General features: G+C 42.2%; 1 protein-coding gene across 3 annotated transcripts in view; it reads left to right on the top strand.

The window, feature by feature from the left end:
- HECW2 (HECT, C2 and WW domain containing E3 ubiquitin protein ligase 2) overlaps window positions 1–23,190 on the top strand; it is a 363,970-nt gene that overhangs the window by 191,564 nt on the left and 149,216 nt on the right. The window contains exon 1 of one of the 3 annotated variants that reach the window (XM_047720964.1): window positions 10,650–10,964. The exons of the other annotated variants lie outside the window; for them this stretch is intronic. The gene's annotated coding sequence lies outside the window, so the exon portion shown is untranslated. Of the gene's footprint in view, window positions 1–10,649; window positions 10,965–23,190 lie in introns of those variants that run through there. 3 annotated transcript variants of the gene reach the window in all.

The following is a 23,190-nucleotide window of genomic DNA, read 5'->3' as shown; positions in this document are numbered from 1 at the left end:
TCATTCCCTAATTGGAACCCTGTGTGTATGTCTTCACTCATTTTGCCCAGCAACTCATCCCCTGCCCTCTAATAACCATTAATTTGTTCTCTGTGTTTATAGGTCTGATTCTGCTTTTTTGTGTTTGTCTATTCATTTGTTTTGTTTTTTAGATTCCACACATGAGTAAAATCATATGTATTCATCTTTCTCAGTCTGACTTATTTGACTTAGAATAATACCCTCGGTCAATCCATTTTTGTGACAAATGGCAAGATCTCATCGTTTTCATGGCTGTGTAATGTGTGCGTGTGTGTGTGTGTGTGTGTGTGTGTGTGTACACCTCATCTTCCTTACTCATTCATCTGTCAGGGACACTTAGATTGCTTCCACATCTTAGCTATTGTAAATAATGTTACAATAAACATAGGGGTGCATATGTCTTTTTAAATTAGTGTCTTCATTTTCTTTGGATAGATATCCATTAGTGGAATTATTGGCTCATATGAGATTTCTGTTTTTAATTTTTTGAGGAACCTCCATACTGTGTTCCACAAAAGCTGTTAAAATTTCCATACCACCCCACGCTATCTACTGCTTCAGTGCAATCCCTATCAAAATACCAACAGCATTTTTTACAGAACCGGAACAAATAATCCTAAAATTTATATGGAATCACAAAAAAACCCAAATAGCCAAAGCAATCTTGAGAAACAAAAACAAAGCTGGGGGTATCTCAATCCCAGATTTCAAGATATATTATAAAGCTATAGTAATCAAAACATTATGGTACTGGCATAAAAACAGACACACAGATCAGTGGGACAGAATAGAGAGTCCAGACTCTGCTCCGCAGGGAGCCTGCTTCCTCCTCTCTCTGCCTGCCTCTCTGCCTACTTGTGATCTCTGTCTGTCAAATAAATAAATAAAATCTTTAAAAAAAAAAAAAAAGAATAGAGAGTCCAGAAATAAGCCCATGCTTATATGGTCAATTAATTTGTGACAAAAAAGGCAAAATATACAATGGAGGAAAAGTCAGTCTCTTCAATAAATGATGTTGGGAAAATTAGACAGCTACATGCAAAAGAATGAAACTGGACCATTTGCTCACATCATACATAAAAATACACTCAAAATGGGCTACAGACCTAAATGTGAGATCTAAAACCATAAAAATCTTAGAAGAGAGCACAGGCAGTAATTTCTTTGACATTGGTTATAGCAACATTTTTCTAGATTATGTCTCTTAAGGCAAGGGAAACAAAAGCAAAAATAAACTTGGGACGACATCAAACTGTAAAGTTTTTGCACAATGAAGGAAACCACCCATAAGACAAAAAGGCAACCTCCTTAATGGGAAAAGATGTTTGCAGATGATATATCCATTTGGGACTACTACCCAAAATATATAAAGAACTTCATTCAACTCAACACCATAAAACCAAACAGTTTGATTAAAAAATGGGCAGAAGATCTGAATAGACATTTTTTTTTCAAAGAAGACATACAGACGGCCAACAAACACATGAAAAGATGCTCAACATAACTCATCGTAAGGGAAATGCAAATCAAAACCACAAAGAGAGATCACCATACAGCTGTCAGAATGGCTAAAATAAAAAAGACCAGAAACAAGTATTGATGAGGACATGGAGAAAAAGGAAGCGTTGTGTTGGGGAAATATTATATGTATTTTTAAACCCGATTAAACTCATATTGTGCATATAGCTCTGCAGTGTACTTTTTCACTTATTATATCATGAACATTGTCCATGTCATTAAAAATTATTTGGAAACTTCTGTGATAGCAACATAATATTCTCTAATATGACTGGCTGTGCTACAATGTACCTATACATTTATTTTTAGATAAGGTAATTTCTAATTATTACAATTCATACATGACACAATGATCACTGGCTTGATATAATCTTAGGTGGCACACATTTCTGGAACAGGTGTCTTATTTTGCTTATTAAGCTTTGGCAGATACTTTTTTTTTTCATGTGTAAAATGATCCTACTTTTCTGGTGTTTCTTCTCCCCCCTCCCCTTGTATTATCATCCTTTACTGAAGGGAGTTATTAAATTTAAAAAACAATAGCTTTTTTGGAATTTGGTTGAGATATTTATTTATATACTCTAAAACAGATTAGAAGGTAAAATTACAATTCCTGATGACAGTAGTCTGTGATGGAAATGCTTACAGATCTTTAAATGTAGCTTGGTAGGGAAGGGCAGAAGTGGAACAGGTTGTTACAGTTTGTTCCAGCAAAGGCGTTTTGGATGAATGCCGTCTCCTTTTACAGAGATGTCTTGTGATTTTACTTTTATCTGCTTCACTTAACCTTTCCCAAAGCGATCGCTGAGACGAATGTATGTAGTACAATAAAAGGCATTAACGTAATTCTTTTTTCTCAAAAGATGTAATTTGAATTTTCGTGAAAGAATTGAATTTGTGCCCAGTTCAATCATGCCAAATAACGCAGGTTAGGGAGATGCTGCGGTCAGTTCATCTAACCAGCGGTCTTCCTGGTGGAAGTCCCTACTGAGTGTCAGCATTTGTAGCAAAAATAAAATTCTAAAAAATTCTCCCAAGTATTTCAATGATCTAGAGTCTTCTCTGTTGAGAATAACAGCAGTAATATCTGAGAACTTATGGACAGTGAGTAAATACTCTTTGCCAGGCACTGTCTACTCCCTGTACGTATCTTTCCACTCCTCTCAGAATTGTGCTGGTCACGCATCGTTATTGTCCCCATTTTATTGAAGGACTGAAGTTTAGGAAGGATATTCATTTAGCAAGGTCACACAGCTAAGAGATATCCATTTGGGCTGCAGAACCAGGGCTATCCTATACTGTACTTACAAGCTGTTAGACAGTTCTTAGTCCTGTAAGTAACCGACTAGATGAGAAAATGTCTTAGATTCTATTAAAACATGTTGAGGGCGCCTGGGTGGCTCAGTGGGTTAAGCCGCTGCCTTCGGCTCAGGTCATGATCTCAGGGTCCTGGGATCTAGTCCCGCATCGGGCTCTCTGCTCAGCAGGGAGCCTGCTTCCCTCTCTTTCTCTCTCTCTGCCTGCCTCTCTGTCTACCTGTGATCTCTCTCTGTCAAATAAATAAATAAAATCTTAAAAAAAAAACATGTTGAGAAAACATAATGAATAAGTTTAGTATATGACTTATAACTTTTAAACATTACAGAACGAACTTACGTACTTAAAGGTTGACTTTATTCTCTTGAAAACGGGGACACAATTATGTAGGGGAAAAAAAAGATCCTCCTTGTTCATTCTTCTGGCTGGAGATCTTGGCAAGCAGGAGTGCCATTGCTATTATTGTGGCTTTGTCTGTTGTGTGTACAGACATGTACTGCCAAAGTCTGCCCCACACCTTTTATAAACACAGTATTTAACTTGGAGGAGAAAAGGTTATTCTTGGCAACACACACATGGCAGAAGTAGCAACTGTAGGGACCACCAAGGAGTGTACGGACTTGAGCTGGAATTGTGAGACTCTGTCTAGAATTGAGCATTATTACTGTCTCCAGTGCAAGTCTCAGTAAAGGAGAGAATTATTAATCAGTTTACCAGTAGACAGAAAACTGCAAAGTGAGGTCCGTGTCCCGTGTACATAAAAGTGTAATGTATTGATACTTTACTGGAGTCATTGCCAAATATCATGAAAGTCATTAAATAGCTAATAAGGACCTAATACTAAGATGACCAAAGCAATGAAAAGACCTACTTTTTGAGAGCAGTCTGCAACAATGGATTCTTGGGGGCAAAGACTCACAGATGGGGTATCGCTATGATGATGAAGTTCTTCACTGAGTCCACAACTGTTAAAATTCAAGAGTCTGAAATTTGAGACGTACATTTATAAATGAAATGGGCTGTTCTGTGCATCGAAGGTAGTTTTTTAGGAAATTTTACTGTAGTCTTGTTCTAAGAGGTGCTGCAAGCTAGGAAGAAAAACTGATAGATTCCCGAAAGCGCGTAGACTCGTGTATTGCTGACAGATTCAGAGTGAGCTCGTATGAGAGGTTAAGGATGTTCTTGTAGACATTCATTCAAGAAATCCTTTCTATCTGCTGTCCTTTGAGACGGTAAAGCCACTTTGTAGCCAACTCTGGGCTCCCTGGATGCAGCAAGCGTGGTATGATAATACAAGATCTACAAAATGTAAATCCACATTTTCATCATCATCATCATCATCATCATCATTATTATTATTCTTGGACAGACTTAAAAGTACTCTGGCAAATTACTGTGAAAATTTCTAAAGGCTCATGTTCAATTTCTGTCCTCATCTCAGCTCATTAACAGTAATTTCATGGCCCAGTGCTGGTCCATGGCCTGTATTTTGAGGATTACTGTTCTAGATTTATGTATAAACAAAACCTTTTTTTCTCATGTTAGCATCCATTTCTCTCTTCATTTTTTTCTGCACTGGCTTGTCTTTCTATTATACTCACTTTTTTCCTTCTTCTAAAATGGACTGATCATAATCATCATGAGAATTGTTAGGGTAGGGGACTCTGTAAAGGTTCGAAGATGCATGTCTATTTCTTATCATCTAATAAAGCACATTTGCAAAATCAAATGTGACATTCACATATACACGTATGTTAATGTATGGTCCAATTAGATTTTGAGCCTATTGGCAAGGTGGAGTTCTAGTACGAGCTATATCAGAATTAGCTGGGCAGCCATCTAAGACCCATCCTATAACTACTGAATCAGAATTTCTGCTGTTTGCTCTATGGAGTCTGAATTTTAAATATAAGTCCTCAAATGCTTCCATTATACAATAGAATTGGAGAACTGCTCTTTCAGGGTTTGGGAATCGATGTGATTATTTGGGTCTACATCATGTGCTATGGTGGTAAAGGATAAATCCTGAAAATGCTCCCTGTGTGGATATAGTGGAGTCTCTACTTACCCTCTTTTAGCAGAGAATCTTCAGGATACGTTATGGAGTTCATTGCTATCTTCGTCATATGCATAGCATAATTGGAAAAAGGCAGTGTTCTCATTTTACAGACAGAAACAACACACGAATGCAAATAAAATAATTTTATATGTTTTATTGGCTTCATTTTATTTTCAGAGTGTTACATGACTAAAATCTATTTTTTTAAAAGATTTTCTTTATTTATTTGAGAGAAAGAGTGAGAGAGGGCATGAGAGGGGAGAAGGTCAGAGGGAGAGGCAGACTCCCCATGGAGCTGGGAGCCCGATGTGGGACTTGATCCCGGACTCCGGGATCGTGACCTGAGCCAAAGGCAGTCGTTCAACCAACTGAGCCACCCAGGTGCCCTCTAAAATCTATTCTTAAATTCACCCTGCTTTACAATATAATTTTATTTGGAATCATAAATAACATAGCTGCAGAACCCATTAGCCATGCAATTAAACAGTTGTTATGAATTCAGTGAGTGAGATGGGATTATACATAAACCGCCTTAATTTTTGTTAACAATACATCGACACAGGATAACACAAAATTCATCAGTGAGTAAAAATGTAATATTCTTAGATATTTATACAAAACTCACCCATAAGGAGAAATACATCCTTCAGACTGCCAGATGCAGGTCAGTCAAATAAAGGAGATGCTGTGATAGCTGGTCCTTTAACTCTGTTGTGGAAATTACTGAAAGGAAAAAACCACATTTATTCTTATTTCTGTATGCCTTTCATGTGTTTGGCACATTGCATCTGCTTGTGTGTATCGGTCTGTTAGAAAAATGAGGGTAATTTATTCTTGTTTATGAAAGCAGTGAATCACAATTCTGATAGTTTGGCTTGAGTGGACATCAGTAAAGGAATTTTCTTATCCACCTAAGATGAGAATATCGGTCTTTTGGGGACATGACTATCTTCCAAAGCATAATGATAATTTCCCAGATAGAAGTACAAAACCCTGAGAAAGTATGCCCATATTTACTCTTACTGAACTCGGGATTCTTCAGAAACGTTGCTGCTGTGACACTGAGCCGGCTTCTGGAAGATCTTCCTCTGCACCTTTGGCCTTGAGGTTGTGTGCCCTGGGTCAAGTCACCTGACTCCCAGAGCTCACTTCCTCTATCTTAGGGAGAATAGCACCTCTCAGAACTGCTGTGAGAATTCTATCAGTTAATGATTCTAAAATGTCAAGTGTAGTTCTTGTCACTTGAGAGCAGGTAGGTAGTTATCCTGGGGGGCGTTGTATAATAGTGGGCCACGTGTGGGTGAGCTTTGATGTCATGAAGACCCTCGATCTGAAATTCAGCTAGTTTTTTGCTCCGGGATTCAGCTGTGTGTGAGCAAGGTGTTCGGCCTCGCTGTCCCTCAGTTTTCTTAGTTTGTGAAATGGGGATTGTCGTGACTAGACCAGAAAGTCGCTCTGAGGACTGAGTGAGGGAGTGTGTATACACGCTCCTAGCGCCTGGCATGTGGTAAGTTCACAATAGGTAATAGATGATAGCCTTTATTATTTGTATTTAATTTGATTGCACACCAGTGTCTAAGCTAAAATTAAAAAGACCATGTGTTTCATGTGCATATCAGCGACTTTTATTTGAGGTCCGAGGGATCTTTTGGCACTTGTCGCATATTTGAACAGAGTTTCAAAACGTTCTCTGATTTATACCCACACTAATGCGTATTTCCATTGGAAGATTTGGGGGATTGGAAAACAAAGTGACGAGGTGACAAGCATTCAGCTGCTGTTGAATGAACACAGTGTCAGAAGAAAAAGCCTCCAGTAAAAGCTGCAGCAGACAGGCAGACCCTCGGTGCAGGACTTAAATAATGCATACGAGTGATGTCAGACTCGAGGCATGCAAAATGCATAAACACAAAGGAAATTCATAATGGGCTTTTCAGGAAAAAGGTCGTTCCTTCCTGATGTGCTGACCTTGATTCTGTTTTTGTGTTTTTCGCTTCAGCATAAAGATGGGTGGAAGACGGGCTGCTGATTTTTTCCATTGCCAATTAGGATCGTCATCTAAGAATCATGTCTCTGTGCTTTGCTTTACTCTTTTCTGCTGGGTGTGTGTGGGGGGGTTATTCTTTTTTTTTTAATTTTAATTTTTTTATTTAAGTATCTTAATTAAAATTTTTTATTTAAGTTGATACACAATGTTATATTAGTTTTAGATGTGCCCCATAGTGATTCAGCTTCTCAGCATTGTGCTCTGCTCAAACTGTAGCTACCATCCGTCACCATACAGTACTGTCACGGTATCACTGGCTGTATTCCCTACGCTCTGCATCTTATTCCCATGCCTTATTCATTCTGTGAGCTTGGGGAGTAAGCTACTGTAGCTGAGCTGTGTCTCTGATGTTCTGTGGTTCATCCGTTCAGCATCCACAAAGCATAGTTATACCCACAAGCATCCTCGCTGAATCAGTAACTTTGAATGTTGACCACTGTGAGCCCCATTGGCTTTCAGAAGGAGATCTTTTTTTTTTTTTAAAGATTTTATTTATTTATTTGACAGAGATCACAACTAGGCAGAGAGGCAGACAGAGAGAGAGAGAGAGCGAGAGAGCGGGAAGCAGACTCCCTGCTGAGCAGAGAGCCCGATGCGGGGCTCAATCCCAGCACCCTGGGATCATGACCTGAGCAGAAGGCAGAGGCTTTAACCCACTGAGCCACCCAGGTGCCCCTCAGAAGGAGATCATATGGAGAAGAGATAAAGGGACAATTTCCATTCCCTTATTCTTAAGTTTCCCTTTCTCTCACTCTACATTGATGCTTAAAATTTCTAGTCTTTCCTCCTTCACTGGCCTCATCTCTCCCTTAACCCTCTGCTCTAGTCACAGTGGTTTTCCTTTAGTCCTTGAAAGTGCCATTCTGCTTCCCACCCCAGGGCCTCTGTACAGCTCTTCTATCTGGAATGTTCTCTCTCTTCTCTTCCCTCCTCTCCTTCCCCAACCTTCAGAGCTTAGTTCCCACATTAATTCCTTGAGGGTGATTTCTCTTATTCTCTGGCCTGGGTCCTGTCAGCAACTCATCCATTCTCTTAAGATCTTCTCTTTTTCCTTTCCTTTTTCCTTTTTCATAATAGTAACCAAGGAATTCATTTTGTATTTGTTATTTAGTATTTCTCCCTCTCTCTCAAATAGAAGTTCTGCCAGAAAAAGCAGGGGCTGCGTTTGTCTTGTTCAGAACTGCCTCCCAATTGCCTGGCACCATATGCTGTCATAGAGCGTGAAAATGCTAAGATGTCATATGAATGCAAATTTGGTGCTGATGTGCTTCCCATTTTATTTGTTGTTGTTGATTTTTTAGGTCTTTTCTTCACAGGGAAGTGGTCTGAAGAGAGGAGTAGCATATGTAAATTTCGAGGTCTGACACGATGCTCTTTCGGCTCTACCTTCTCAATGCAGTAGTCTGCTGTGGTTGAAGAGGTACTGGCCGAATTCCCTGTGTTTAAGAAAGACCCTCTCTGCGAAAAGGTACACATATATGGTGGCCTTAAGTCTAAGCTTAACATCATCTAACTTCGCTTGATCTGCTTTATGAGTGTCTAGATCAACTTAGAAATCTAGTTCCCTTCTGACAATGGCTTGTGCTGTGGGGACACAGGTTTCCTTTACATAGGACAACAGCCTGTTTGACACACGTGAACACCGGTGACACATGGATGGACCAGTTCAGTTGCAGTGGCCTATCTGGCAAATGGTACAATATTTGGAAGGTAAAGGGGATCCGGAGTGGTGGAAGCAGCAACAAGCTTCTCCTGAGCCCCATGGAGAATTTGTCGGCCCGTAACTAGGAAATAAGCAAACATTTAAGCTTGTACACTCCCGGCTGGGGCGGAGAGCAGAGACACTGACCTTGTTGAGAAGTCCGTCGTTCGTAGGCTCTAGCCACCTTGGATGCCAATAAAAGGAAATGAATTCATCCTTTCTAGACTTCTTTATCCTCACCTCCTTTCGGTGACCGATCCGAGTTTGTGAGGTTACTGGCATTTTCTGGAGTGTTATCTGAGAAAGGCAGCGTGTTGTAAAAGAGCTCAGGCTTGGGTGTCTTCAGGTAGGACCCCGTTTGTTAAATCCCGGCCGTTCGTTACCACTTCCTCCCCGTGGGCCTCGGTCTCCTGATCCGTAACACGGGCCTGATAACACTGTTGACCTCAGCCTCGGAGCACAGGGCTGTTCATGAGGCTGTTTCAAAACTGTGTGTGACGTGTCCCTGGTACCCGCTGAGCAGTCTGCACTTGTTCTTACTGTTTGCTTGCGTGCACCCAAGAATCCGCGGTGGCGTGTCCCAAGCTTGGGCAGCGTTGATGTGTCGGAAGAGCCCCGGTGGTGACTCTGCACTGCCAGGCTTGCCGTGTCCTCGTAGTCTATTGTAGAATCAGCCCCAAGCTCCCTGGCCCGTTGGGGCTTTCTGGCAAACTATGTCTGGATTAAAGACACGGCAGAGAGAAGATTGTATCCACTAAATGTGGCACAGAGTTTGAACCCACTCTGTCTCACTGCACAGCAAGACTTGTGACCGATGAGGATATTTTATCCCGCTTTCCTGGACGTTTGCTGGAAGGATATGGTCTTGCAGCCTTTGATTACATTCACCCTTTAAACTAACACCTCATGATTGTGACGACTGCCCTGGGTGGATTGGCGTCACGGGCCTCTTTCCCATTAAAGAACAACGCATCTCATCTGGAAACTCTTCTGCTATACCCTCTTCCTGGGATGAGACAAGAGCATAGCTAACTAGATTGAGGTTTTTCTTCCATTTTTGCATTAAAAATGGCATCAGAAGGGGGCGTCTGGGTGGCTCAGTGGGGTGGGCCTCTGCCTTCAGCTCGGGTTGTGATCGCGGGGTCCTGGGATCGAGCCCCGCGTCAGGCTCTCTGCTCAGAGGGGAGCCTACTTCTGCCTCTCTCTCTGCCTGCCTCTCTGCCTGCTTGTGATCTCTGTCAAATAAATAAATAAAACCTTTTAAAAAATGACATCTGAGGGACATCTGGGTGGCTCAATTGGTTGGGTGTCTGCCCGTGGCTCAGGTCATGATCCCTGAGTGAAAACATCGGGTTCCTTGCTCAGCGGGGAGCCTGCTTCTCCCTCTGCCTACTGCTCCCCCCACTTATTCTTGCTCTCTCTTACACACAAATAAATAAATAAAATCTTTAAAACATAACATCTGAGAATAACTTCAGGGTTGATAATCACAGTTTGGATTTTCATTAAAGCTAGATAATGTTTCAGAAAGTTTTAGTCGATTTTCACAGTTTGAAATCACAAGTCCACAGATTTCATTCTGGATTAGTTAGAATGCTGTAAGCCTCTTTGGGTAACTACATGAATGCTCCATCCGATTAATCATAATAGTACATTAGCGTTTCCAGATGATGACCACTCTATTCTTAGCAAGTCAGACAGAAAATTCCCTTCTCTGTGATAACAGTTTGTTGACATCAGCTCACTCCATATGAGTATGCGTGTGTGTGTGTGTTTATACATATAACTCATTCTTTGGAATTTTCCCAATGGGAAAAAAGCACAGGAAGGAAGCCGAGGGGAGGATGGGGCGATTGCATCCTGTACCCTTTTCAGGGTGTGGCCACGACTGCCTCAGCCTAAGGGACACTGATAGGTTGTGTTTTTTTCATTTAGGATGCCTGACAGTCTTGAGGAAAAGTAGGAGTGGCTCTCAGTGTTTATTTAGCTGGACAGGAGTCTCCTAGGAAAGGTCTCTCATATTCCGCTTAGGATTTCATTTCTAGAACTTGGGAAAGAGGAAGAGAAGCAGGAACATCAGTGAGGTAGACCCGCAGAGCTCTCCAAACCACGCTAGGACTCCAGACCCACCTGACTTCAGTTCTGTTCGCTTCTGTGAATGAAATCGTCAAGTGGGCAGGCTGGGGACATGATTTTAAGGAGAATGGAACATGTTTCTTGCTGCTTCCTAAATCTGGTTTGAACTGATGATGGATTCAATCCTGGCAAAGGCAGAGAGAAATTCCTTGGGATTATATGAGGTAAGATACTAGAAAGTTCTGTGAAATGAGTTCTCCCCTCACCGGATTTCTGAGTCCAACTGTGTGGGATTTAGAGTTCTCTCTACCTTTCTCTTTGAAACATTCTTTTTTTTTTTTTTTTTAAAGATTTTATTTATTTATTTGACAGACAGAGATTACAAGTAGGCAGAGAGGCAGTCAGAGAGAGGAGGAAGCAGGCTTCCTGCTGAGCAGAGAGCCCGATGCGGGGCTTGATCCCAGGACCCTGGGATCATGACCTGAGCTGAAGGCAGAGGCTTTAACCCACTGAGCCACCCAGGCGCCCCATCTTTGAAACATTCTTAAATGTGGTCCCCTCCAGCTTGATCAGGACCATTATTACCACCAATGTGGTGTGCTTATCCCATTTAATCATTTGACAACTCCATGTCATCAGTGCTCGAATTAAAACATTTAAAACTTTTACAAAAAGGGGCACTTGGGTGGCTCAGTCAGTTAAGCGTCTGCGTTGGGGTCAGGTCATGATCTCAGGCTCCTGGGATCAAGCCCCGAGGCAGTGAGGAGTCGGCTTCTCCCTCTTGCTCGGCTCCTCCCCACCTCCGCCATGTTCTCTCTCGTTTGCTCTGCTCTCTCTCCCTCTCTTTCTGTCAAATAAATAAATAAATAAAAATCTTTAAAAGATTTTAAACTTTTACAAATAAATATGTAGTCCCTTTGCTCAATTTCTAGAGCCCCCTGGTTTCAAATAAAGTACTTTACTATGATGTTAAGTACAGGTCCCACCTACAGTAATATTTCTCAAAATGTCATTTGAGTCTAAATAGATTTTATGACAGGTAATCTGCCTCTGGATAATAATGTTTTGGTTTTTTGTCAGATTTTAAAGCTCTTCTGTCATGAATGTTATAGCCGATTTATTTGTAATGTAATGTGTATATGGACAAGTATTTGCAAGACCCTCGCATCTTAGAAACTGTTGATTTAATGACACTCTTTCAACAAAACTTTAATTTTAGAATAAAATTATGTTTTTGTTAAGGTTTTCTTGTGGCAGTTGTAGTAAACTGACCCAGCTTTCTGCAGACCTTTGAAATCTTCTCTAATTGTTCAAAAGACAGGATGAATCCAGGGCAAAATTTCAGTTCTATTCTAATCCTTTTGCAATGAAAAAAATTACTTTTTGGCTACAAAATGCCAATCAGTGGTTCTCAAGGTGGGTGGGATGTTACTGTCTGTCTGTCTGTCTGTCTGTCATATAGCACGCTGTCATATAGCACACAGCTGGCATTTAGTGCCCAAGAGCTAAAGACGCTATCATTGCTATAATGTACTGGACAGACCCAGTAGTGCCCTCATTTGGAAACATAGATAAATGCTTACTTAGTTTAATGAAAAGTAAGTTATTGGCTTAGTAAGGATTCAGGTGAGCATGCTAATCTCTGGGAAAGTGGTTCATCTTCTGATCAAGCCAGTGTGGATAAAGTAGGCACATCTGCAGAATTATTCTTTAGTATTAGTAGCAATGAATGTTCCAGAAAGGTTGCTCTCCCGTACTTCCAACTAATATTTTCAGATTGAGTTTGGATTAGCTCCAATAAGTATTTGGTTCACTTCGATGAGCGCAACCTCCCTCTTTCAATCAAGTTAGCTGTTATAGTTCCTGATCCTTACTGTAAGAGCTCACTAAGATCAAAGGTGTGATTTACCCCCAACTGAAGGATGCTTTTATGCTGAACTTTAAACTGGATCCCATTGTAGCAGGATTCCATTCCTGGCAACTTTTAACACACATAGTGCTACAACAGAGATTTCCTAGTTAAACACTGTATTCCCAATACAAGTTTCATTGTGTAGGCGCACGAGGGGCTCTCTGCTTATTCTTTATTAGGCTGAGCTTAAAGGTCATTGACAGAATTTTAGTCTTTGAGTGACCTTCCACTCAAGAACTGCACAGATTGATCTACTCTGTGCGAGAGACCGTGTTCCATGTGAAATAGCGTCATGTCCTGTCATTGTACGTATGGACTGCTCTTCTGCTCGTTTGGCATCCAGATTAAGGAAGAAAGCAGTCTCCAAAAACATATGAGTTAGCATGCTTTTGTTTTAATTGATATATGTTTATGATAAATTAGGATAAAATGAATTTCCTTAAAAGAAATTTAAAAAATAAAAACTAAGGAAATGAGGCTGAGGAACTGTGCTTTTGAGTATGAAAAGAAAAACGTAACTTTCTATGAAAGAAGAAAGAAATGGATTAAAAATTTTTTAAACCTCACATATGTAGCTCCTGGTATGTGCCACGTTCAAATATTGTACCTAGTACTCCTTATAGCTTTCAGAGCTAAGTGCTGTTATTATTTTAATCATAGATTAAAAAAAAGGAGTCTATGCAGTTTTAAGACTTGCCCAAGGTTATGGGTCCAGTAAATGAGAGAGATGGAATTAAACCCAGGTCTGCTGTTTCTCAAAGTTCTGGGATCTTACCATCACCTCATAGCGGCTGCCTGGCAACGTCATTATCAAGGGGTGTATGACTCTCTTGGTACCTGTAATAAATGATTTGTACCTAAACCATAAAGCATACGTATGTTGGTGAATAGGAAGCCCATGTTGGTTGAATGCCAGGGATATATTTAATACGTTGCGTTAAGGGCTTTGTTTATTTATTCATTATTATTATTTATTATTGTTATTTATTTATTAATATTTTATTATTATTTTTATTATTTAATTTATTTATTAAGGGTTTTACTAAGTGACGGAGAATCTGAGCTTTCTATTTTGACTGACGAAGCTTGGGTGTGGGAAAGTTGGACTTTCGGGAGTTGTTTGGATAAAGAGAGGGACAGGAAGAGCATGGTGGGCTTAGAGAGTGAAATTCAGGCTGGTGGCTGGACTTGGAGAGAGCTTAGAGGTGGATGAGTCATCTCGCAGTGTCGCTGGACTGGAGAGTCTGGAATGGACTCACAGCCTTTTGCACCAAGGCTGCTATTTATAGCTGCCACAGCTCTGTGCGTGCAGGAAAGATGGAGATGGGAGGAGAGGGTCACGTTTAGGTTATGGCTCCGGCGCTTGGTGCTGGGCCTGGGCGCGACGTGTTGTGGGCTGTCCTCTCTTGCCCTTCGACAGTCCACTCCGCACGTGGCAGCCGGAGGGATTTTTTTTAAAACGTGGGTCATGTTACTTACGTGCTTTAAGTCTCCCAGTGACATTTCTTCATCCCCAGCGTGGAACCCAAACTCTCCACAGCGTGCTAGATGGAAGGTGTGCGAGAGCCTCTAGGAGCGCGGCGTCTGGGCTCGCTCTGCACAGGCCAGTTTCAGGATCTTGGACGGATTTCCCAACTTCTCTGTGCCTTCTCCCCATCATTGAGAATCTGATAGTAGTGCCTCCCTCAGAGGATTGTTATGGGTGTCAATGAATCCATAGGGACAGAGAAATAGAGCAGTGCCTGACCTTGACGCCATCTCTGAGCTGCTCTTTACTATCTGGTATTCCGGGCCATGACTGAAACTCTCAGGAGGTATTGGCCAGCATGAGTTCAAGTATTGCGTCTCACCGATCTGTTGGTGGTTTCCTCCCTTGTCAAAATGAGTGTTTAATCAAGTAGCTTGGGATCAAGTATTTTATATAGGAATTTGCTTAGCGGCCCATCCTGCTTCTGCTTGGGTGTATGTATGGCTGCAGGTGTGAATGCTCAGGAGGCCCCCTCGTGGCGGGGGTGCTTAGGACGTGGCTCTGAGTCACCCAGTGTGGATCTAATAAAAGATTTCCTGTTCTCCAGGTTGGGCTCCACCACCCCTGGTCGATGGCCTGCCACAGAGGAGATAACCATGAGACATCTCTTTCAAACTGGGGGGGGGGGTGCATGGCCTTGAATCAGCATGTGTGTCCCCATTCCACCATGCAAGGGCAGCGGTGTGCGTGCCTTCCCCAGCACACGTACCCCAGGGCCAGACCCAGCCGCCTAGCCATCAGCTCTTCTCCACCTCTGTTGCTTTTTTGTCCTGTGACGTGCCTTTTTCTCCCATCTCTGGCACATTATAGTCAGCAGTTCTTTCTAGTATTTATAGGAAAATAGCTCTTCAGGTTAGAACCAAGCCATAGTCATTAGTGGGTACGTCTCAGCTGGTGGTTGTGGTATCAGGATCGTAATCTCTAGGAACAAGAGGGAGCATTGGTGTCAGGAATTGGGCATCTAGGGAGACTAGATTAAAACTAATGTCACCTTTGCAAATTCATGAGGAAAGCTGTTAATGAGTTCTCACAGTACTTCATAAGATTGGTATTCTGTGTGCTCCAATCCCTGGTAAAGAATCACTCTCCCCTTGCAATGTAGTTCAGATCCCAAAGTCATTGTCAGAGTTTCTCTGTCCCATTGTAGCAGGATTCCATAACCTGCCTGGCACATACTTGTAGAAAATTTGCAAAAACTTTTAGAAAATTATTAAAAACAGTCACACAGTCCCTGTGAAGTTGTGCTCTTTGTCTAGGTCTACAAAGATACTTTTTTTTTTTTTTCAACATAACAGTATTCATTGTTTTTGCACCACACCCAGTGCTCCATGCAATCCGTGCCCTCTCCAATACCCACCACCTGGTTCCCCCGACCTCCCAACCCCCGCCCCTTCAACCCCCTCAGATTGTTTTTCAGAGTTCATAGTCTCTCATGGTTCACCTCCCCTTCCGATTTTCCTCAACTCCCTTCTCCTCTCCATCTCCCCATGTCCTCCATGCTATTTGTTATGCTCCAAATAAGTGAAACCATATGATAATTGACTCTCTCTGCTTGACTTATTTCACTCAGCATCATCTCTTCCAGTCCCATCCATGTTGCTACAAAAGTTGGGTCTTCATCCTTTCTGATGGAGGCATAATACTCCATAGTGTATATGGACCACATCTTCCTTATCCATTCGTCTGTTGAAGGGCATCTTGGTTCTTCCCACAGTTTGGCGACCGTGGCCATTGCTGCTATAAACATTGGGGTACAGATGGCCCTTCTTTTCACTACATCTGTATCTTTGGGGTAAATACCCAGTAGTGCAATTGCAGGGTCATAGGGAAGCTTTATTTTTAATTTCTTGAGGAATCTCCACACTGTTCTCCAAAGTGGCTGCACCAACTTGCATTCCCACCAACAGTGTACCACCTTACACGAGTTAGAATGGCCAAAATTAACAAGACAGGAAACAACATGTGTTGGAGGGGATGTGGAGAAAGGGGAACCCTCTTACACTGTTGGTGAGAATCCAAAGATACTTTTGATTCAAATTGTAGTTTAGTACAGTGCTCTCTAAATCCCAAATCCCAGGGCGTCTAATTTTCGAGTACAGCCAGAACACACCAGGCCCCTCTCTGATCCAATCTCAGGACATAGTTACATTTGATTTGTATCCAAAAGGTAATTTGAAACAACTTTAATGTTTATGCCATTTGTGAGAAAATGTGAGGAGGAATTACTTTAAAGCAAAAGAAAATTTGCAAGCATCATTTTTCATCTCTCTGGCACAATCTGTCACATGGCATCTTTCTTGAAAACTTTCTCATCTTTTCTTAACTCCCCTTGGTTGATTGATAGAAGAGTGAAGGCTTTGAATATATACATATATATATATATTCAAAAAATATATATAATATATATATTACATATATATTATTATACTTGTATGTATATATCTCAAATATACATACATACATATTTGTTCCTATTTTATCTCTACCACTCTATGGAGATTTTGGAAATATTAACAGGGACATAGAAACATTTGCAAATCCAAATTATGTTTGGATATGTTTGAGACGTCCGGTCACGTCTCCTGTATATTTTCTTATTATCTTAAAAGCCTGCTCAGAGGACATTTTCTGGAATCCAGAAATCATGTACAGGAAGAACAGTCTTTTAAAGGTAATTTTCATAGTGATCTCTGCATGTGAAATATTATGGGGAAAGAAGAGTTTTAAAGAATAAGCCTTTCTGGGGCACCTGGGTGGCTCAGTGGGTTAGGTCTCTGCCTTCGGCTCAGGTCACGATCCCAGGGTCCTGGGATCAAGCCCCACATCGGGCTCTCTGCTCAGCGGGGCGCCTGCTTCCCCCTCTCTCTCTTTGCCTGCCTCTCCGCCTCCTTGTGATCTCTGTCTGTCAAATAAATAAATAAAATCTTAATAAAAAAAGAATAAGCCTTTCTGCTTACACTATTTTAGCTTTCTGTGGCATTTGAGGAGAGAATTCATTATTTTAATTATTCTTTACAGTCATGTTGTATGTTAATATAATTAATCGTAGTTTTCCAAAGATGAAAAAGATAACATCCTGGGGCCCAGACAACAACACTAACTTTTACAGCTGAATTCAGCTCTAAATATGGCCACTTGTTTATTGCTTCCGATGACCATTCGTAGAACTAAAAAATGAACCCCCTTGGTAACGCAGTATGTCTGCAGAACATGAAGCAAAGGAGTGTCCGAGACACCTTACTGACTGGCTTATGGGTGTCGAGCTCCCAAAGGATATCTCCGTGTGCCTCCCAGGATACATCAAACCTGATAGATCCCGAGCCCTATGAACTACACATAGTCACAGGGAGTGCTGATTGTCCCGCTCTGTCCCTCTTTCACACTGCAGAAAGTTTGCACGGCCTGGTCACGCACTCTTGGCGTTGCATTATGCCTCTGTTCCAGTCGCCCCCCCCAGCCCCCACACTGGGAACTCCTGATGGCAGGAAGTGAGTGTCCTTCTCTTCTGCAGTAGGCAGTCAGCGAGTGCTTTTCGGTGAATGAATGAACAAGCTAACAAATGAGAAGGACAATTGTTAGTGATGAACAGGGCCCAAAGCATTGCTGTGATTGCTCACTATTCCTGCAAATAACTGCATAACAGGTTTTCCACGTGTGGCCTTTGTAGTAGTATCTCTATTGGAATCCGCCGCACGGGGTGTTAGCTGAAATCCAGATGCCTGCGTCCTCACTCAAACCTATTGGACCAAACTGTCTGGAAGAGCAGCCCAGGAATCTGCGTTTTAAAGAGCTTCGGGATGTCCATCGTGAGCAATGGAGGTGGGCAGTCATGACTGGGGGGATCAGTTAGCTAAAGGGAAGAGTGGCCAGTGATGATTTGTTTCCTACTGAGTGTGCCCGACATGTTGGTAAATTTGTTTATGTAGAGATTTTTTTTTTAAGTCCCCACCATGTTCCTCCTAAAGATAATGTGATTTTAATTAAGGAAAGGGGTTCTGTTTCTGACCTAATTAATTAGTTCTGCGAAAATTATCTGAGCCAATAACTATTCTATAGTTAAGAGATTTGTGTGTGATGTCATCTTCTATCTCTACGCCTTTGTTTTCTGGGTCCAAACACTTTGTTTCTCCCTTGGAGAAACAGACTTACCAATTAATTCCGGTATTCATAACAGAATAAATGCAAATAGCTCTAAAGAGTAGTTAGAAAAAACACTAAATGAAATCACTCTGCACAAGTATTATGGGCTGCTAAAATAGGCAGGAGGGAAGATTTTCAAGGTTTCTTTTATCACATTCCCATAGTATTCATAAACAGGTATACAATTAAATTGAAAGGATTTTTAGGGCTTTTTTGTGTGTGTACTTTGCTTTTCTATTTAGAGAAAATGTACTGCCAACCAGACTTGTAAGAGAACAAAAAAGACATATGAGTGGACAAGCTTTATATAAACCATACCAAACAAAATTAGATTTAGAAAAGGTATTTAGGTACATGAATTAAACATCGTCAGTGTTTCTTTCTTGTAATTATATTCCAACTTGAAAGTTACCCAAGTATCTAGAATATGTGCTCTTAGAAAATAAGACTATTTTTTTTAAGATTTTATTTATTTATTTGACACAAAGAATGAGAGAGACCACTCGCAGGGGGGCCACAGAGGGAGAGGGAACGAAGCAGTCTCCCCGCTAAGCAAGGAGCCCAGGGCTATGTGGGACTCGATGCCAGGGCCCTGAGATCATAACCTGAGCCGAAGGCAGACGCTTAGCCAACTGAGCCACCTAGGTGCCCCCCAAATAAGACTTTTTCAATTGGAAAACAGATACTTTAATCCTAGTAGGAGGAGAAATAAGAATGAGAATGGAAAAGGGAGTGCAGAAGGGAATGTTCAAAGAGCAAAAACAAAACCAGTTGAGTGTGCCTTATAGAAGCAGACATGTTTTTAGGTTGAAAGGAAGAAACTCAACATTAAGGTGAGAAAAGGTAATTGGTAGAGGGGATTGGGTCAAAGCCTCCTCCATAACGGGGTAGAACCCTGGGCAAGAAGAGAAGCAGCAGGTATGGATACAGAAAAGATATTAGAGAGATGAGACCTAATGTTCTACATGTTTTGAATAGTACCCGCTCCACATCAGAGCATGGAAATTAGCTACGGGATGTGAGCACAGTGGGGCAGATATGAATAGTTGTTAAGAGAAATGGGAAAAGGAAGTAGCCAGGTACAAATGCAACAACTGATGATTGGTTTAAAAAAGAAAAAAAAGCCAACAAGATTTCTTTGATCTATCACAACGTTCATTCAGTGGAGGAAGAAATAGATTTATAATTATGTGTACATTATAGTTGTAGGGGGTTTAGTACCCTTTTGTTGGTATGCCATTTTACACTCCGTTCTTTTTCTTCTTTGGATTGGGGCATTTAAAAAAGGCTGAATCACCTAATATGCATGTTAGATGAGGGGAAAGCAAAACAACTCATGCAATCTGGGAAAAAAACATTCTGTTCTCAGATATCCATGAAAAATAGATCTCAGCGTAGGAATGCTGTCACAGGAAAGGTGTTCTAGGTCTAGACTAGAATTGACTGCAACCTGAACAAAGGTGTTAACCTACTTAAAGAAGAAAATTTTACTCTGAGGGACCAATTAAAATTAGTCTTAAAACAAAGGAAGGGAGTGAGTCATACGCGCTGTTCTTTATGTGGTGTGACCAAGGCTGGCCAGAGTTGTGCCAGTTTGCGGCAGTAGGAGCTATAGTGGCCGAGGAGGCCATGATAATCCTATCGAAATCATTTGTGCTCTCTGCTCCTAAACTGGCTTATTTATACGGACTTGATATTTTCAATGAAGTGTCAGTGCCACTCTTCGGCAAAGGGCCTTGTCTCTGTCGGAGATAATGAATGATCAGAAACATCATCTCATCAGAGAAAAATTTCAGCCTAGAATAACCAGACTATTAACGAGCTTGGGTATCTGCTGTGTGACAGACACCATGCTTGGTGCAGAATAAGATCTTCCCCATGGAGATTGACAGGGTGCGTCTCCTGCCGTGGCATTTTTAATCAGAACAGACCCACCACACTTCCGCTGTGGGCTTGCTCGTCCCAATTCTGACCCATTTCCCACCTTTATGGGGCATTGGAATTCCAGCTGAGCCTGAATACCCACAGTACATTTTCAACATTTTGCTTCAACTCGTCTTTTTTTTTTTTCTTTAAATATCATGAATTTAACCAAATGGAGTTGTTTACATGACCTATAAACCAGTGCGGGGAATTAAAGTCAAAGATACACGGCTTGTCCCAGCCCACAAGAGCCGGTGGGCACCTTGAATGCACAAGTCTGATCCGTTTCTTGGAACAGGCTCTTTGAGACAAGCACCCATCCCTACCCCCCCGTTAATTCCTACTTCACATGGGGCAGAATTTCTACCTTGAAGTGGATGTGGCTGGCAAGGAAAGAGTTTCTTAGTGGTCCTTCTTGGGACAAGAGATGCCACTCTGGTTCTCTGTCAAAGTTCTTTTCCAGGAAGCATATAAGGGGAGTGCGGAGCCTCAGGCTCACTTCTGTCAGAAGCGTGTCCTTCGTTTGGCTTAGCCGATGGCGTTGGGAGAAAAGGTCAGTAACCCCGAAAGTGCCAACCTCCTGCAGTGAGGTCACATTAGCAAGGGAGGTTTCACTACCACGGCTTTGTATCACTGGGATCCTGGTGCTTGCTCCTTAAAACAAGACGTAATGCTGCCTCCTCTTTCCTGAGGCCTCAAGAGGAAACTTTCACAATAATATTTTCAGAAAATTTGCTGTGTGCATAGCCACGTTTTTTAAAAAATAAAAAAGCATTTTGGTTGGCTGGACACCTTCTAGTCCCTATGCCTGTAGTCTGTTCCTTGCAGGGCCCAGCTTTTTGTGCCTTCCAAGTGACCAATAGCTGAAAAAAGTATATTTATTTGCAAAAACAGGAGAGCCTCTCTCTCCACCCAAGCAGCTCCTTCCAGTAAACTCTCTTTTAGATGGGTAGCCAGCATCTTTGCGGTCTAGACCAAAGCAGTGATGCCGTTGTGGGGATTCTGGGTCAAGTCAGGCACGATGAGTCTGCATCACTGATGGGTTTTTAGGGTGGTGGGTGTATCTGTTAGGAATTGTGTGAAGGTGCAGGTAGAGTAACCCACCTACAGGGGCTTAACCAGATAGCAACGTACTGTTGCTCGGTAGCAAGAAGCCTGAAGGCACGTGGTGCAGGGCTGAAGGACTTGTCGTGGTTACTTCTAGCTTCTTGCTCTGCTGTCCTTAGCATGAGGCTCTCATCCAAGAACAGGGGGAGGGAAGAGCATAAAGGGTTATTGAGGCCGCCCTTTGTAACTCAGGAAAATAATAGCTTTCCTGGAAGTCCCACCCAGTAGACTTGCGTCGCCATGGCGCTGGCCAGAGCTGTGCCACGTGCCACCCTCAGCTGCAAGGCATTCTGGAGAGGTGAGTGTCTTTAACTGGGAACATTGTTGCCTTGGGTAAAACTGGGGTTCATTTGGCAAGGAGGAAGCTCAGTGGAGGGCAGTGGTCGGGATCTGCCCCAAGGAGCCCCACGACATCTATCACAACCAGTTTTAGGTGACCGCCTTTTAAATATCGGCATTGCTGTGCTGTTCGGAGAAGGAATGGATGATTGGCCTCGTGTTGCTTGTTTAGGGGGGAGGGGACGGGAAGAGTGTGTCATGCTTTCCCATTCCTAGAAAGAACAGTGGCCCCTTCTTGATCTTTCACAAAAACAATTTTTGACGACAGTGTGCTCAGTGCAGAAGGCAGGGAGGACCATTGCTCTCAGAGTGTCTTGGCTTATCCCTGTGATGAAAGTAGTGGGCTCCCAGCACAACCCCAGACAGAAACCTCTCAGGGCTGGGCTATCTGACCCCTCGCTCTGGTCCACTTTCCATTTCTTTCGTACTCCAGCAGCATGAAAAAACAAAGGGCAGGGGGAGGTTTTTCTTCTCAGGACGATTCCCTTGAGCTTGGGACTTGTTCTCCGTCTTTCCTGTTTTCCAGTGTCCCTCTGACTCCATGTCTACCTGGTCCCAGCTCTCAGAGAAAGCGTGTCCTTCACCTCCCCTCCTGCGAAAGGGATTTGGGGAGACAGGTGAAGTACGTATGACTTTAAGAACAAGTGTCACTGTACACATTTCCATGTACCTATCAAACTCTGAATGGTCTTTTTGGTTATACTTTCTATTCTAGGCCCTGGGACAGAGCTTCAAACTAGTGTGATGTGGGCAAATGATAGAATATGACCTTCAGCCCTTGGGGTGGTGGGGAAAAGCCTGGAGCCCCCAGAACATCCCTGCCTTCCGTTTTAAGTTACTAGCATCTCTTTCGTTTGTCAATGCGCCCTACAAATATTACTGTTTTCTGTGTGCTGGGAGGTCAGAACGCTTGGGAAGTGCTGTTACAGTCCTGCTCTTCAGGTCACTGTCGTCTGTCCAAACAAATGCCTAAACCCTTTCTTCTTTTTTTGTATTGTTCAAGGTTTATGCCTTTGGCCTTCTGTGAAAGATTATCCTAGCAGACATGATGACTTGGTTGGTGCCTCCTGAACACTGTTCATGGCAAACCTGTACTGTGTCTTCACTCATTTTCACAGCTTAAGGTTCCCCCCCCCCCTTTTTAAATTCTGTTTGGAGTTCTATTAGGGTCTCCCAGCTTTGCTCTTCCTTTCTTTTTTTCTAGGATTTTGTAGATGGGAGCACACCCAACTCCTTTCTTATCTGTCAGCTCACTGCTGACTCTGCAGTGGTCATACCCTTTGTTCTTTACAGTTTCGTCTTTTGGGGACGTTCATTGACCCGGCCAAGCCCAGAAATGTCAGCCTCCTTCCACCCGCTCCACGGTTCTCCCGTATCAATGCAAGTGTAGAAATGCAGGGCGGGGGTCGGCTGGGAGCTGGTTCCTCATCATAGTGCCTGTTAATACTTCCCTCTTTATCTCTTCTTTCCTTTATTTTAGAACTTGCATTAGTCTTGGAAC

Source organism: Lutra lutra, chromosome 3 (assembly GCF_902655055.1).
Source record: "Lutra lutra chromosome 3, mLutLut1.2, whole genome shotgun sequence".
Lineage (NCBI taxonomy): Eukaryota > Metazoa > Chordata > Mammalia > Carnivora > Mustelidae > Lutra > Lutra lutra.
This window is presented reverse-complemented; position numbering and strand designations above follow the sequence as displayed.